Source organism: Mytilus edulis, chromosome 3, assembly GCF_963676685.1.
Source record: "Mytilus edulis chromosome 3, xbMytEdul2.2, whole genome shotgun sequence".
Lineage (NCBI taxonomy): Eukaryota > Metazoa > Mollusca > Bivalvia > Mytilida > Mytilidae > Mytilus > Mytilus edulis.
The window spans coordinates 11,529,758-11,545,320 of NC_092346.1; positions in this window are offsets into that span (position 1 = coordinate 11,529,758).

Below are 15,563 nucleotides of genomic sequence, written 5' to 3' on the forward strand. Positions count from 1 at the left end.
CACTCAGCGTGAAGACTGTAGAAGGATAATATTACATTACACAAACCAATTAAGTTGATGTGGTTTTATGTCTGGAAATTTTATCTGATAGACAATAGTACTATGATGATCCAGTTCTATTTATAGCTGCACAATAAACAGCTGTTACAAGATATATGTCTATATTTACCATATATAGTGTTTGTCGGTTTTTTTAACAAAAGAATATATAAATAAATCTCATTTATTTTTTATATAAATTAGACCATTTCATTAAAAATAGATATTTAATCCTATTTTATTACAACCTCAGATTACAACTACTGTTGAGATAACAAAAAAAGATGAAAAATTAATCATCAATTTCATCGCTACATCAAAGAGGTTGATCTCGCATTTCTTTTTTAAATCCTTGTTGGATTATAACCATATTGTTATTGCATAAATTTATTACGAAAGTTTATCATAAAATTCCGTCCCATTACCCAATGTAATAAGACGATTAATCACAAATTCCAAGTTTTTCTGTACTTTCCCAAATGGACAATACACGAAAAATCGGCAATAAACTTGCAAATTGCAAGTCATTACCTTCGATTCTATAAAAATGAAAAATGACGACATGGAATGTAGAATATGTAAATTTGCATGAAATAATCTGCGACAGTCGAATTATAAATTGTGGTATTTATATTGGGACTGTTGACAGTAAATAACGTCTAGATAAGATAGCCATATTGAGGACAATAGTATTAACTTGATTTATTCCGTTTATGTTGTTATTTATGCGTAATGATGTTCAGTTTTACCTGTCTCTAGGTAGCTTATACACCTGATTGTTTACCTGTATGTATCAAAAATGGTGATTTATTTTCTTCATAATTTAAGATCAAGTGGTCTGTTATGATTGTAATTTTGGTACGGAGGTTTTTCCCACACAATGGACAGAAGATAAGTCCGTTGTTGAATGATATAAGGTTTGGACACTTATCGAGACTGATCCGAGTATCCTGGAGATGGAATAATAGATCTAATATTACACTTCACATCAAAGTTTGTCTAAATCATCGCTATCATATATGTTTATATTGAATCCTTATTATAAAACAAGTTTATCAAAGGAGTTTATATTTTTTAAGCTCCATATTTAAACATTATTATAGTAACCTTTTAGCCTGTGGTCACTGAGAAAGTGTACTTCATAGTTTTACATCTGTTTCATATTCACATTTCTAATTGTACTTTTACAGACAAATCATCGGTACACCAGTACTTAAGAAATAGTTTGGATTAAGTTGGATCAATTTTTTATGCTTATGAGCCCATGATAGAAGAGGAGCATTAAGTTTTCTGTCTATCAAATTGTCTTGTTTTGTATTAAAACTTTTATTTCAAAAGTGTACCAGATTTAAAAGCCTGAACATAAAAAATGTGATTGTGTATCACATATCAATGATTTGGATTGAAATGTTGAAAGAAATATAAGGGAAAAAACACTAGACTTCATCAATCTAGTTAAGACACTTATTTATAGCTAGCCACATAATATAGAACTTTATCATTGATGTATTGTTGGGTTCCTGTCTTGTAGAAGCTTATGCTACATCCTTTTACTATATAGTATTAAATAAAGTTTTCATTCTTAAATCAGGCTTTGATCGTTTAATAAGATTTTTAAGAAGGCTGTCTTTTAAAATCTTGATAGAAATTGAGATAACCTCACTGAACATAATGCATGACACCTTCATAAATGGAGTAAAAACATAGGCTCTACAATTCCTTGGGAGCCTGGATTCATTGTAACATACCTATAAGACTTATCATCAGAGTATGGAGTCTTATAAGTGTAGGCCGGTGCCCTATCAATGTAGTTCAAAGCCCAAAAACATTGATCAAAGGAACTCATAATTTGAAGACTGGAGCCCAACAATAAAATTAGAATGGAGCCCAGAGCCTGTGTTATCCCCTAAACTTAATCTAAATCAGATCAACATTAGATATGCCCTTAGTTTTCTGGGAAGTTTTTGCCGAGTTATTCAGAGGCAGATTTGAGGTAGGAGGTGGTGCCAGCAGCCTCCTCTTATAAAAAATCTTGATTCACAACTGTTAGCAGGGATTTTTTCCTCAGTAATGGACAACAGTTTGTTTCATAAGCCACATTGTAAATTGCTAGGACTGTAGACATATAATATTCATGACTTCTGCCAAGGATTTGTATAGTTATCCTTGCTTCTGCTGTTGTTTTTTTCTATGGTCGGGTTGTTGTCTCTTTGGCACATTCCCTATTTCCATTCTCAATTTTATCCTTGCTTCTGCGTATTAGACCTTGAATTTCAAGTCCCAATCTGGAATTATTTGTCTTCCTGGTACTTCTCTCCGATACTTATGAAATTGTGAGTTGGTAGACAATTGAGATCATATCAATGGAAAGCTGGCTATCTATACAATGCAATTTCCTCAACCAATACATCTAAATTGCCTAGTTTGTTGAGTGTAAAAGATGATATCTACATATAAGGCTTCAAAGGACTAGGGGCTATAAGGGCCATTTTTGGCCCCACCCCCAAATTTCATTTAATTTGTCATGTTGTGGGTCTATACCATAGACCATCTGAAAATAATCGAATTTTGGGTCTAGCTCGTTTGTTCTGTTGCCTAGCAACCACTAAAATGGCGGAGTTAAACTCATCAAATATGATTATTATACAGCTTTAATATATCTATATTTGAAATTGAACCTGTTTAGCATGTAGTGAACTTTACACTTGTACACTATTTAAATATTACATAATTACTTGCACATTTTTGCCAAATTCACTGTTGTTTCTCCCTAGCAAAATATCTGTGCCCATGGCAACCGCGATTTGTTTTTTATTTACAAGATTTAATTTCAAATATATTGAAACAGAAAGGCAATTTAAGATGTAAATTGTAAAAAGAAACAAACTCCAAGGTAAATATTAAGGGGGAAAGCAATATTGAAACACCAACAAACAAAACAAAACACCGGGTATTGCCGATATATACAGAATGTGCATCTGATGCTGGGTTGGGTCTCACTTATCAGCGACTAGCAGAATAATATATTAACAGTTAAGACACATTTAGCGCTAAGAAATCTTAATATTGATTATCTTAAATAAATAGATACAGATACATGCATTAAAGGGTGTTTTCAAAAGTCAGTGTATTTCCATGACAGTAGTTATGTTTCCGGAAGGGATTGGGGTTGAAGGGGGGCACTTCTATTTACACCTTTTTAAGCTTGAATAAGTGAAAAGTTAAGAAAACTATCAGATATATATGATATAACTTTTTTTCCTACGCAATTTATGAAAAGGTATATATTTTTAAAATGTAAAACTGGGTAAGGTGACAAAACAGCGGCACCCCTATCAATTAAGTATTGAAGTACCCCCCCCCCCCCCCCCTCTAGACTTATGTAAAGGATCGTTAGGGTTGACTTTTCGAAATTCATCTTATTTTTATTATCTATTTCAGTCGTCCAGACTTATAACCGTATTATTCTATAGAATTACAAAACTGGAACATGCTACTATATCAAATAAATCTGTATTCTTAGATATATATATATATTATTTGTTTTATTGTAGTTTTTGCCATGTGACTAGTTTACTTTTCGCCTTCACTAATCTTAGTGTCGTATGACTTGGTCTTTGATCATCATGACAATATTCATTATATATTCGTCAAAATTATTGAAAACAAGAATGTGTCTTTAGTACATGGATGCCCAAATCGCAAGACTAACAATGGCCAGGAAATCCTAGATTAGGACAGGCCCAAAAAATCGGCAGATTTAAACATGTTATTTTTCCGATCTCAAACCCCCTCTCCCTTTACCTCTAGGCAAAGTAGAAAAATCAAACACACAATACACACAGTAAAATTTACTTCAAAAAAAGTCTGAGTCTGATGTCAGATTCAACTACCTTGACCAAACACTTAAACCTGAAGCGAGACACAAGGACAATAGGACGAACAGACTGACATACGCACGGACGAACAGACGCATAGACCAGAAAACATAATGCCCACAAATGGGGCTTAACAACAAAGCCGGGTCACATTTTGAAATTTACACTTCATTTTTACGCATGATTATGAAACTATTCAAAACATAACCTTTAAAAAGGTAACAGACATGTAGTATGCTTACGGACTTCAGGCTCTTGTTTCTATGCATGGAAAGGTCAATTATCCATATATATATACATTTGCAAATTTACAGATCTTACATTGTTGGGTTGATGTTTAGACGAGTTGTATATACATAATGTACACAGCCATGTATTACCATCACTGCGATAGTCTACCTGATGCCATTTCCGTTTTTTACCATCAAATTTTATAGAACTTGTTCTCTATGCACATTTCCCACAAAGACACATCCAATTGGAATATAGGTAGTTTCATTTTCGAAATAAATCTCGTGTTTCTCGCCAATTATGGAAATTTAAGTAAAATACCCCCCCCCCCCTTTTCGTTACATAAATCATGGATCTGACCCTAATACCAGAGAGAGAAGATTGCCTCATTCAAACAACAAATTTTGAATTTATAATTAGCAAAAACATCAGAAATGTACAGATCTTGTTATATTGAAGGTCTATCTAAAATTTCATAATAAAAAAAAATGTCCTCAAAGTTGTTATTGACTGCCTTACACATGAAGTTCATTGCTGTCGGATTTTTTAAAGAAGTTTAACTAGATAAACTTACGGAAATATAATTAGGAATACACTTTACATTCATAAAAAAAAAAAAAATAAGTTTCTATAGGCATAAGAATGTATAAACTAAACTTTGTCAGATGAAAAGGTCCAATTTGGACGGCAAATTTCAGCTTTTTATTGCTCCGCTTGGCTATGAAAAATATAAAATAAACTATCGCACCAACCTTGCACCAAAAAGATTTTTTATCCGAAGTTTAATATGTATGAACTTGTCAAAATGTTAAAATTTCTAATTGGTGCAAGCATGGTGCGGTGGTCAAAATTAAGAAAAACCATCAAATTTTCGGTATTTTTGCTTATTTTCCCAATATTGACGTCATTTGCACCTTCCATTGTGACGTCATTGAACCTTTTTTAGGTAAATAAAAACATTTTTTTTAAATCATTTACTCATATTCTAATAATTTATGGAGAAAAATCTGCTCTGTTAGAACTTTTATTATCTTGTAAATCTGGGGCCATTTTAGGCCATTAAAGCCCCTACTCCTTTCTGAGGATACTAACATAAGTACATTTGACCTGGATTGTCCGGATCCGGTTTGGTGGTTAGGTATAGTACCTTGTTTAGTGGACTTCGTTAAAATTAATTTTAAGAATTAGGCTAAGTGTGAATTTGATCACTTGTACGACAAGTATTTCAAGTAGTAGGTATAGATTTACTTATAATTACTACAACATTAACTTATAATTAGTCAGAAGGACACATTTGGTATCAGTTTTCAGAAAAAAAAGTATAAGTTTTCGCAGTAATTTTCATTTTGTTAACCTTGATCAGCCATTTAAGGAAATGTATAGCTAGACCCATGGTTGATTTAGTAGGAAATGGCTACAAGCTACCAATTAACTGATTTCCTAAGGCCGAATTGTCTATATAAAAGTGAGTTATGATGAACCATCCATTAGCACATGTTTTGCAATAACTCAAGTCTTGTGTACACCACTTATGTACCATGGGTTCAAGACACACTCCATACAGCAGTGTTTTGACTTTATGATAAAGAATGGAACCCAACCTTATTTGATCTATCAAACCAAACAAAATGATTGGATAGCTTTGGTCCTTTGATTTTGAATTTTTTTATTGCATGTATGTTATTGTATAACCTAACATAACAGGACTGACATACACTCACATGGATTGAATAACGGACAATAACCTGGTATTTCTATGTCCTCTACACTGTCATACAAAGAGAACAAAATTCAAATCTAGTTCACACTGACTAAAAATGAACTATCAACTATGACAAAAGATGTACTAACAACACTTAAGATAAAACATAAACTAACAACACTAAGATGCAAAGATAGACAAACAACACTATGACAAAAGATGAACAAACAACACTATGACAAAAGATAAACAAACAACACTAAGATAAAAGAGGAACAAACAACACAATGACAAAGGATAAACAAAGAACACTATGATAAAAGATAAACATACAACACTATGATAAAAGATGAACAAATAACACTATGATAAAAGATGAACATACAACACAATGACAAAGGATAAACAAAGAACACTATGATAAAAGATAAACATACAACACTATAACAAAAAGATAAACATACAACACTATGATAAAAGATGAACAAATAACACTATGATAAAAGATGAACATACAACACAATGACAAAGGATAAACAAAGAACACTATGATAAAAGATGAACATACAACACTATAACAAAAAGATAAACATACAACACTATGATAAAAGATGAACAAACAAAACTAAGATAAAAGATGAACAAACAACACAACGACTAAATATGAACAAACAGCACTTAAGATAAAAGATGAACAAACAACACTGTGACAAAAGATAAACATACAACACTATGATAAAAGATGAACAAACAACACTATGATAAAAGATGAACAAACAACACTAAGATAAAAGATGAACAAACAACAATGTGACAAAGGATGAACAAAGAACACTATGCTAAAAGATGAACATACAACACTATGATAAAAGATGAACAAACAACACAACGACTAAATATGAACAAACAGCACTTAAGATAAAAGATGAACAAACAACACTGTGACAAAAGATAAACATACAACACTATGATAAAAGATGAACAAACAACACTATGATAAAAGATGAACAAACAACACTAAGATAAAAGATGAACAAACAACAATGTGACAAAGGATGAACAAAGAACACTATGCTAAAAGATGAACATACAACACTATGATAAAAGATGAACAAACAACACTACGACTAAATATGAACAAACAACACTATGATAAAAGATTAACAAACAACACGATGACAAAAGATGAACAAACAGCACTTAAGATAAAAGATGAACTAACAACAATTGAGATAAAAGATGAATACACAACACTGACAAACGATTAGCAAACAACACTTAGATTAAAGATGAACAAACAACACTATGACAAAAGATGAACAAACAACACTAAGATAAAAGATGAACAAACAACACAATGACGAAAGATAAACAGACAACACTTGGCTAAAAGAGAAACAAATTAACAGACAATACTTTGGTCAAAAAGAAAAATATGAATACCATATAAAAAATATCAACACAATGGTCAAGAGACACGGTGAACAGAAAACCAACACTGACATAAAGAGAAAGAAGATTGAGAGAAAAACACAATGATTAATATAAGCACATGTACAGAAATGAAAAAAAAACAAAGTTGAACAACATTAACCTTACAATAAAGTAGCAGTGAAGACACATGCTCTTTAGGACAAGCAATTACTGCTGAACAACCCACACTCATCGATTTGAATTCACCAAAAAAAGGACATCACTTTTATCTGAAAAAAGTAATCTTCATTTTTGTAAATGAATGAATATGAATTTGCTAAATTTTTCATTAGATATGAATATTTTATTTTGAAATTTTCAGTTTATGAGAACAAGGATTTTAACCTGTTTTACAAGCTATCAGACGATTGTTTGCATACACAAATGTATGTATTTTCAATGAATTAAAGAGTGATTATGTTTGCGACTGTCAATTTAAAAAAAAAGAAAAAAGGGAGTGCCAATATCACAAAAGATAAAAATGCTCGAATGTGTTGAAGGCATGAAATAACTTGCAATGTCAAAAGTTCATAGCAATTATAGAAAATACTATTGAAATGAAAATGTTTTGAAGCAAAATGTAAATATTTTTTACTTATATATTGAAAATATTTTAATAATTATAAATTAACAAGAAGATACTTGTAAACCAGTGCCAAAAGTTCAACAATTAGTCATAAATAAAAAGTAAATATTTATCAGGAAACTGTTCTCCATAACAATAATTATAGTGTCAAATAGCAATTACAGGATACCGACAAAAAATATACGAACAATTGAATCCTTGTCATAAGCATATTGTTTTACACAATGACCGATGGTCAAAGGGTATACTTCAACGCCAATGCATTGAATATTATCTTTTTACAATTGTTGATAGGTGACGTCCCCCATGGTCTGTTAACAATCGGAATAAAGGGTTCATCAAGAGGGCATGAAGACCTTGAAATGTTTTTTAATATAATTATAATTGTAACCATATCGATTGAGACCTTATTAAGACATATTTACCGCTGGTTGAGAGTATAATATCAATAATGAATTGATATTTTGTACTTTTTATCGTCATTGAAATGTCATATTAAAGTAATTGCCATAGTTTATCCCATGTTGTGACTTGTATTCCACGACATGCTATGGTCTCTAATTGTTAGACCATTAACTTAATGAATTAAGTGGACAAGATATTTCTAAATTTTCTTTTTATTGCTGACAATTTTAGAATCAATAAAATCTCTGTAATAAAATGCTAGTATTATGATAGCAGGTCATACAGTTATTTTGATGTTGATTAATATTTTATGTCACGGTTATCTATATATTTGATGATGTTTTTGATAATTAAAAGTATCATACCAATAAAGAAACGTTTAATATCGTTAATCATATAGATTTGAAAAACAACATTTTTTTTACGTACAGAAAAAGGTATCTGTATTCATAAATTTTCGTTTTTTTCCACACAAAAAATGCAGAAATCAAAAAAATGTCGCTGGTTTATATTTGGCGGTGAGCTAGAACCAAACAAGGTCAATATTGTACCTAAAATTATATAGCAATATAGTTCTTTTTTTTTGCCGTTTTTTATACTATATAAAAATAAGAAGATACGGTATGATAAATTTGCTTGCTAATGAGACAACTTCCACCGAAGACCAAATGAACTAGAAGTCAGCAACTATATTTGTTTTTCCATGGAAATACATTATCTTCCATGTTTTTTCGCTGATTGTTGTTGTTTAAGTCAGTCTGTTGGTTTTCTTTTTTAATCTTTCGCATTTTGTCATTCTTGCTATGAGTTATGGGTTTTGTTCAATGTTTATTGATGGCTCTGGGGGACCTGTAATTATTCACACCTTTTGTCTTTTGGTGGTATGAATAATTGTATCATTGACGATAATACCGCGTCTCCATATTTCAATGCAAATTTACACTACTGAATGGGTGGTCAACTGCAATCACCTTGTCCATCCGTTTGACCATAAAATAAGAGATGCAAGATACCAAACTATATTCAAACTCATAAGTCGGTGAAAAATTGACAAGGCATGGCGAACTATTAAAAATCGACCAAGTATACAACACACCGAATAGAAAATTATAGACAGCAACACAAACCCCACAACAAAACCGGAAGTGATATCAGGTGCCTTGGAAGGGTAAACAAATCCTGCTGCACATGTGGCATAACGTTCGTTGCATATTATCAAAATTCTGTATTTAGGAATAATTTGATATATTTGACCTGAACCTTCGAAAATGATTACATAAACCTTATCATATCCTTGGAAATGTACTTGCATATGATTTGGTACTAGAAAATTCATTATTTTAAAAACATTATATCAAAGGAAATTTCAAATCATGACAGTAGTTAAAAAAATTGTGTTTAATTGACAAAACTGCTGCAAAATGCATATATGCTAATCATTAGTAATTTTGAATATAACAGGTTCCTAGAAATGTGATCCGGTCATGTCTACAAAAAGGTTCAGAATCTTGAAGAATATCTCGTTCATTTTATAGGAATTTAAAGTTATGTTAAGTACAAAGTTGAAATGGAAAGCATTGTGAACCAGTAGTTATATTATATTGCCATATTAGTATTTGTATATGTGAACTTTTTTGAAAACATTACCCTATTTAAAAAAGACTTAATCACAGATGTTAGAAAAATGCTATTGTCAGAAAAAATAATGATCAAGTTTGCGATCTGTATCTATCCATCAAAATTATGTTTCAAAATAAATAAATATTCATATAATTATGACTATTATTACTATATCATAACAGTTTATTGTGATGGTATATTCGTTGTACTTTTACTACAGTAACATGATAGAATGATACTATTAAAGGTGATATATCGTAGAATCAGTCCATGACTGGACGATCAAAAGACTAACCTATTATTCACAGTCACTATAACTAAATCCACTTACAATTTAAGTAGATCAAACCAGAGTCATTGATGTTATCATGTATTTATTCATTTATGTGGGCCGGATCCAGAAACTCCAAGCAGCTCTTGTGTTTTAAGTAAAATTAATGATAATTATCTATACATTTAGACCTTAGTTTATTAATTGCGTTCTTTTTTTTCCCCCCAACATCTTAATTTTTCCATACACGCGAGATATGTGTATAAATAGAATGAAAGGTTGTCTATATATGGATGGATAAGTTGCAGATCGTTATTTATACTTGTATGAAGATTACTTCTTTTTGCATGTGCAAGTCATTTGTGCGTTTTCACTATGTATAAGATAGACGTTACTGTGTGCAAGAGAAAATTATCTGAAAAACTTATATATTTATATTTGCTAAACATGTTTAATTCATATATCATATCACATAAAAAAAATTCTCGTCTGATTTGCGTGTAAAAGTTTATACTTGACATTTAACCGTATTCCTTTACAAACTGCAAAGATCTGGTGGTCCGACTCGATGGTATCTTTTCTTGGTTGTTTTTCTTCTGTTATGGCTGTTGCAGTCCAGAAATACTTTTAATTAAACACTTTAGTGACATCCGTTGCTCTTCTTTATGTTTTGTCATGGTAACATGATATGTTTGTACACATGTAGGTCATCTCTCGTTTCTTGTAGTTTTTTTCATGTTTTTTGCATAGTTGACAAATTTCACTTTTTATAGTTCTTATTTTGATGAAATTGCAGTAAAAGTCGGCCGAGTTAGTATACACATGTACATATGAATAACAACAAGCGTTGTACTGATGTTTCTTCTGAAACCGTGGGGCATTCGACGTATATGGTTACTTCCAGGAAGACATATACGTATATATATTGACGTTTTTTACATGGGAAACGAACAATAAAAAACCTTCAAAACATACTTTTTACACATATTTAACAGTTAAACATGTGTTTAACATACGTTCAAGTGGGTGTTTTTCGAACATACAGTTAAATGACGATACACATATACATTTTGTTCAGTAGAGAATATCACTGATGTAAAATGGACGTCCAATGAAATTCCTGCTCAGTGGAACCACGATATCCTTATGAAAACGACTTGTGTAATACGTACGTTTAACACGTTTTACTCCTGTTTACAATGTGTAAAACATACGTTTACCGTTCTTTTTATTACAAAGTACATGAAACGGGCGTTGCTATTCTATTTCACGGTGTAATCGGTTTGAGACTCAGAATGGAAGGGTTTTCATTTCTGCATTTTTGGCCCAGTGGTTTAAGTAGTGGTTTGAACTACTGTAACACTGAGGTTGTAAGTTGGAGTCAATCTTGATTTTTTAATTAATTAGGAATGTGAGTTTTCTCACCGAAGGTCGATTGCGCCCTCACAACACTCCAGCTAACCATACAAATAATAGCTGACCTCCATGAAATGGTCAAGAGTGCTGAAAGTGGCGTTAACACCAATCAATTCATTAACTAACCACTGTTTGACCCATTATTTTCTATTCTGTAAAGATCTGTAAACCCCATCGGAACCAGACCTTCCTGTATCGATATTTAGATATTTCATATCTGTAAATGTAAGACATGATCACATTTTTTATGCTCTAATTTAATTATTGATTGATTTTAATCATATATCGGTAGGATTTTGACTCGGAAATTTCTCATGTCTGTTGCGTTACAAGGTTGTAGCGTTCTAATTTTAAATATCTAGTTTAATTCCAAGGTGGTAATATGTTTGCCTAGTACTTCACATTTGTAAATAAACATTCTTTTTATTTTTTGCATCTAATCTGTACATATGCAGTACGCAAATATAGACACCTGTATCATTGTTAGTAAACCCTTCATCCTTAGCAACCATTTATAATGCCAACGTTTCCTGCGTATAGTATTTACTAATGTATTGATAAAAGATGTACCTGTTTGATAAATGTATTTTTGATAACACAAATTGATCTGCTTGTCTTGTCAGTGAACCACTACAAATTGTTTGATTTTCATTCTAAATTCGTTTCCTATCAATTTTAAACAAGTTCAACGTTTCTGAAGACAGACAGCTTAAATTCGTTTCCCTATCAATTTTTCACAACGTTTCTGAAGACAGACAGGTACATCGTTTTGTTCTTTGACGCTCAAGGTCCGTTGGTAAACGAATGAATGAAGTTTGTTGCAGTGTCTGACTGCTATTGGCAAACACACTTCCATTTAATTGCTGTTGTTTAAAGTGATTGACTGCACTTTATATGATTTATAATGACTGCGTTTTTAAGATTTTGCCCTTCACGCGGTTTTTGCTCGCTTCTGCTTATATGTGAAGTTTCATTGAACATAATTTGCCTTTTTAGCATTCTTGGTTATTTTTGTTTGGTAATAATGTCATGATTGTATGTGTTTCACCATGAACTAGGAAACAACAATGTCAAGCACACTTGTGGTATCTAAAGTACAACTTTTTTATCTTAAGGCTAACTCCATTGGTAATGAATTATCCGATAGTGACACCAGAATTGATCGTCAACCTCAGAGGCGGATTTAGGGGGAGGGGGGCAGGGGGCCCGGGCTCCCCCCTTTTTGGGAAAAAATTGGTTGCTTATATAGGGAATCACTGAAGCGTGACTGGAGCGGGCCCCCTCTTAGGCAATCAGTGGGCCCCCACTTATGAAAATTTCTGGATCCGCCACTGAACCTCCCTGTACTAAGTAGTATTAGAGAAACAGTTTTGGTTACAGAATAAGCTCGCCTAGCCATCAGTCCTACTATTCTTCTCATCATTATGTAGAAAACTATATTCGTTGCTTGCATCATTATCATACGACAATGCAACACGCTGTTGCTAGTCCATTCAGAGTATTTCTCTTGTTCTGAATCTAAAACGTGTGAAACTAGCAGAAATTTACTGAAACACTTTCCCCCGAAATTATCATATAGATAAAGACAATAGTTGTATACCGCTGTTCAATAGTCATAAATCGATTTAACTGAAAAAAAATCTGGTTCACTCCCTAAAACTGAGGATAACACATCCATCAGAAACATTGTACTGCAACAAAAACAAACGCCAACACACATAGAAACTGACTATCGGTATGTGATAATAACTCCCATTTCTGTATTGGTACAGGACATATTATGAAAAATGTAAGATTGAACCTGGTTTTTGTCGAGCCTGCAATTTTTGTTGCAGAAAGCTTGACATAGGGATAGTGATCCGGCGGCGGCGGTGTTAGCTAACTTCTTAAAAGCTTTATATTTTAGAAGGTGGAAGACCTGGATGCTTCATACTTTGTATATAGATGCCTCATGTTACAAAGTTTCCGTCAGTCACATGTCCAATGTCCTTGACCTCATTTAATGGTTCAGTGACCACTTGAAAAAAAAGTTGAGATTTTTTGTAATGTTGAATTCTCTCTTATTATAAGTAATAGGATAACTATATTTGATATGTGCGTACCTTGAAAGGTCCTCATGTCTGTCAGACAGTTTTCACTTGACCTCGACCTCATTTCATGGATCAGTGAACAAGGTTAAGTTTTGGTGGTCAAGTCCATATCTCAGATACTACAAGCAATAGGGCTAGTATATTCGGTGTATGGAAGGACTGTAAGGTGTACATGTCCAATTGGCAGGTGTCATCTGACCTTGACCTCATTTTCATGGTTCAGTGGTTATAGTTAAATTTTTGTGTTTTGGTCTGTTTTTCTCATACTATATGCAATAGGTCTACTATATTTGTTGTATGGAATGATTGTAAGGTGTACCTATCTAGCGGGGAGATGGTCATGTGACCTTGACCTCATTTTCATGGTTCAGTGGTCAAAGTTAAGTTTTTGAGTTTTGGTCTTTTTATCTAATACTATATGCCATAGGTCATCTATATTTGGTGTATGGAAATATTTTATGATCTTTAAGTCAGTCACACAGATTTTATTTGACCGTGACCTCATTTTCACGGTTCATTGCACAGTGTTAAGTTTTTGTGTTTTGGTCTATTTTTCTTAAACTATAAGTAATAGGTCAACTATATATGTTGTATAGAAGCTTTGTTAGCTGTACATGTCTGCCTGGCATGGTTCATCTGACCTTGACCTCATTTTCAAGGTTCATTGGTCTTTGTTTAGTTATCTTGGTTAATGTTAAGTTTATGTGACAGTTGTATTAAAGCTTAGCTTTATACTTAGGACTATCAACATAATATCAATGATTAGTATAGAAGGCGAGACATTTCAGTGTGTGCACTCTTGTATGACTTACCGAACCTTCCGCTTATATGGCAATGTCTCTTTCCAAAAATGCATGCTTTGCGATTGAAAGGATCTTCTAGTTTTTCACACCTTGCTAGAAAAAGGATTCCAAGGAAAATTTAAAACAGAAAGTCCCTTATCAAATGGCAAAATCAAAAGCTCAAACACATCAAACGAAAGGAAAACAACTGTCATATGCCGGAATTGGTACAGGTGAGACACTTGGTCTGGTAGGAGAAAATTTATTAAATGGCTTTAAAGATGTAAAGAACAATTACATTAGTACCATTTCTACGAATTGACCATCAGAGGTAAACTAGAATATTAACATGACTTCTTCAAAATGAAAGCAAATATTCATTATTATGTTTATTGTTTTGAGGGTTATAGGATTTAATAACATTATTTTCGTAGTTTGATTGAACCCATCATAGTCTTTCAGTCTGCATGGTGCTTTATTATTTGTATGGAATTTGGTCTGGTCTTCAACACAACATTCTTTCCTAACACGAATATTCATCTATAATGCTTTGTAAAACGATTTGGTAGTCAGATGGATTTCTTCACAATCTCACCTGGGAACGTTATCACTTTGCACGTTATCTAAGGTAGAAAAACATAATTGAGACGATATTGCTGATGTAGTCCAGAACACCTTTGTCCAGGTACGTTGCAGACTACCTGCCAATTTTTTACCCAAGGATGCATATCTTCTACATGTCTTTTATAGCGCAATACACATCAAGAATAAAAACTTCAGTCAAGGGTCGGTACAAAGGTCAAATTGAAGGTTATCGGACTCGGTTTGAATTATTAGTAAATAGCCTGATTCTGCAAATAATACCCGTCATTATCCAGTCTGTATACACGTGCTCGAGAAAAAATAACTCATCATTTGGTCATTTGCCATGTTTTAATGTAACCATTTATCACGAGCATTGTAATCTAATTAAGTTTATTAAGATGAATGTATGAATGTTGAAATCTTTTTTTCAACAAATCTGATGGATGAAAATAACTTTTCATTCAAGTTTTGAGTTCAAGTTCAAT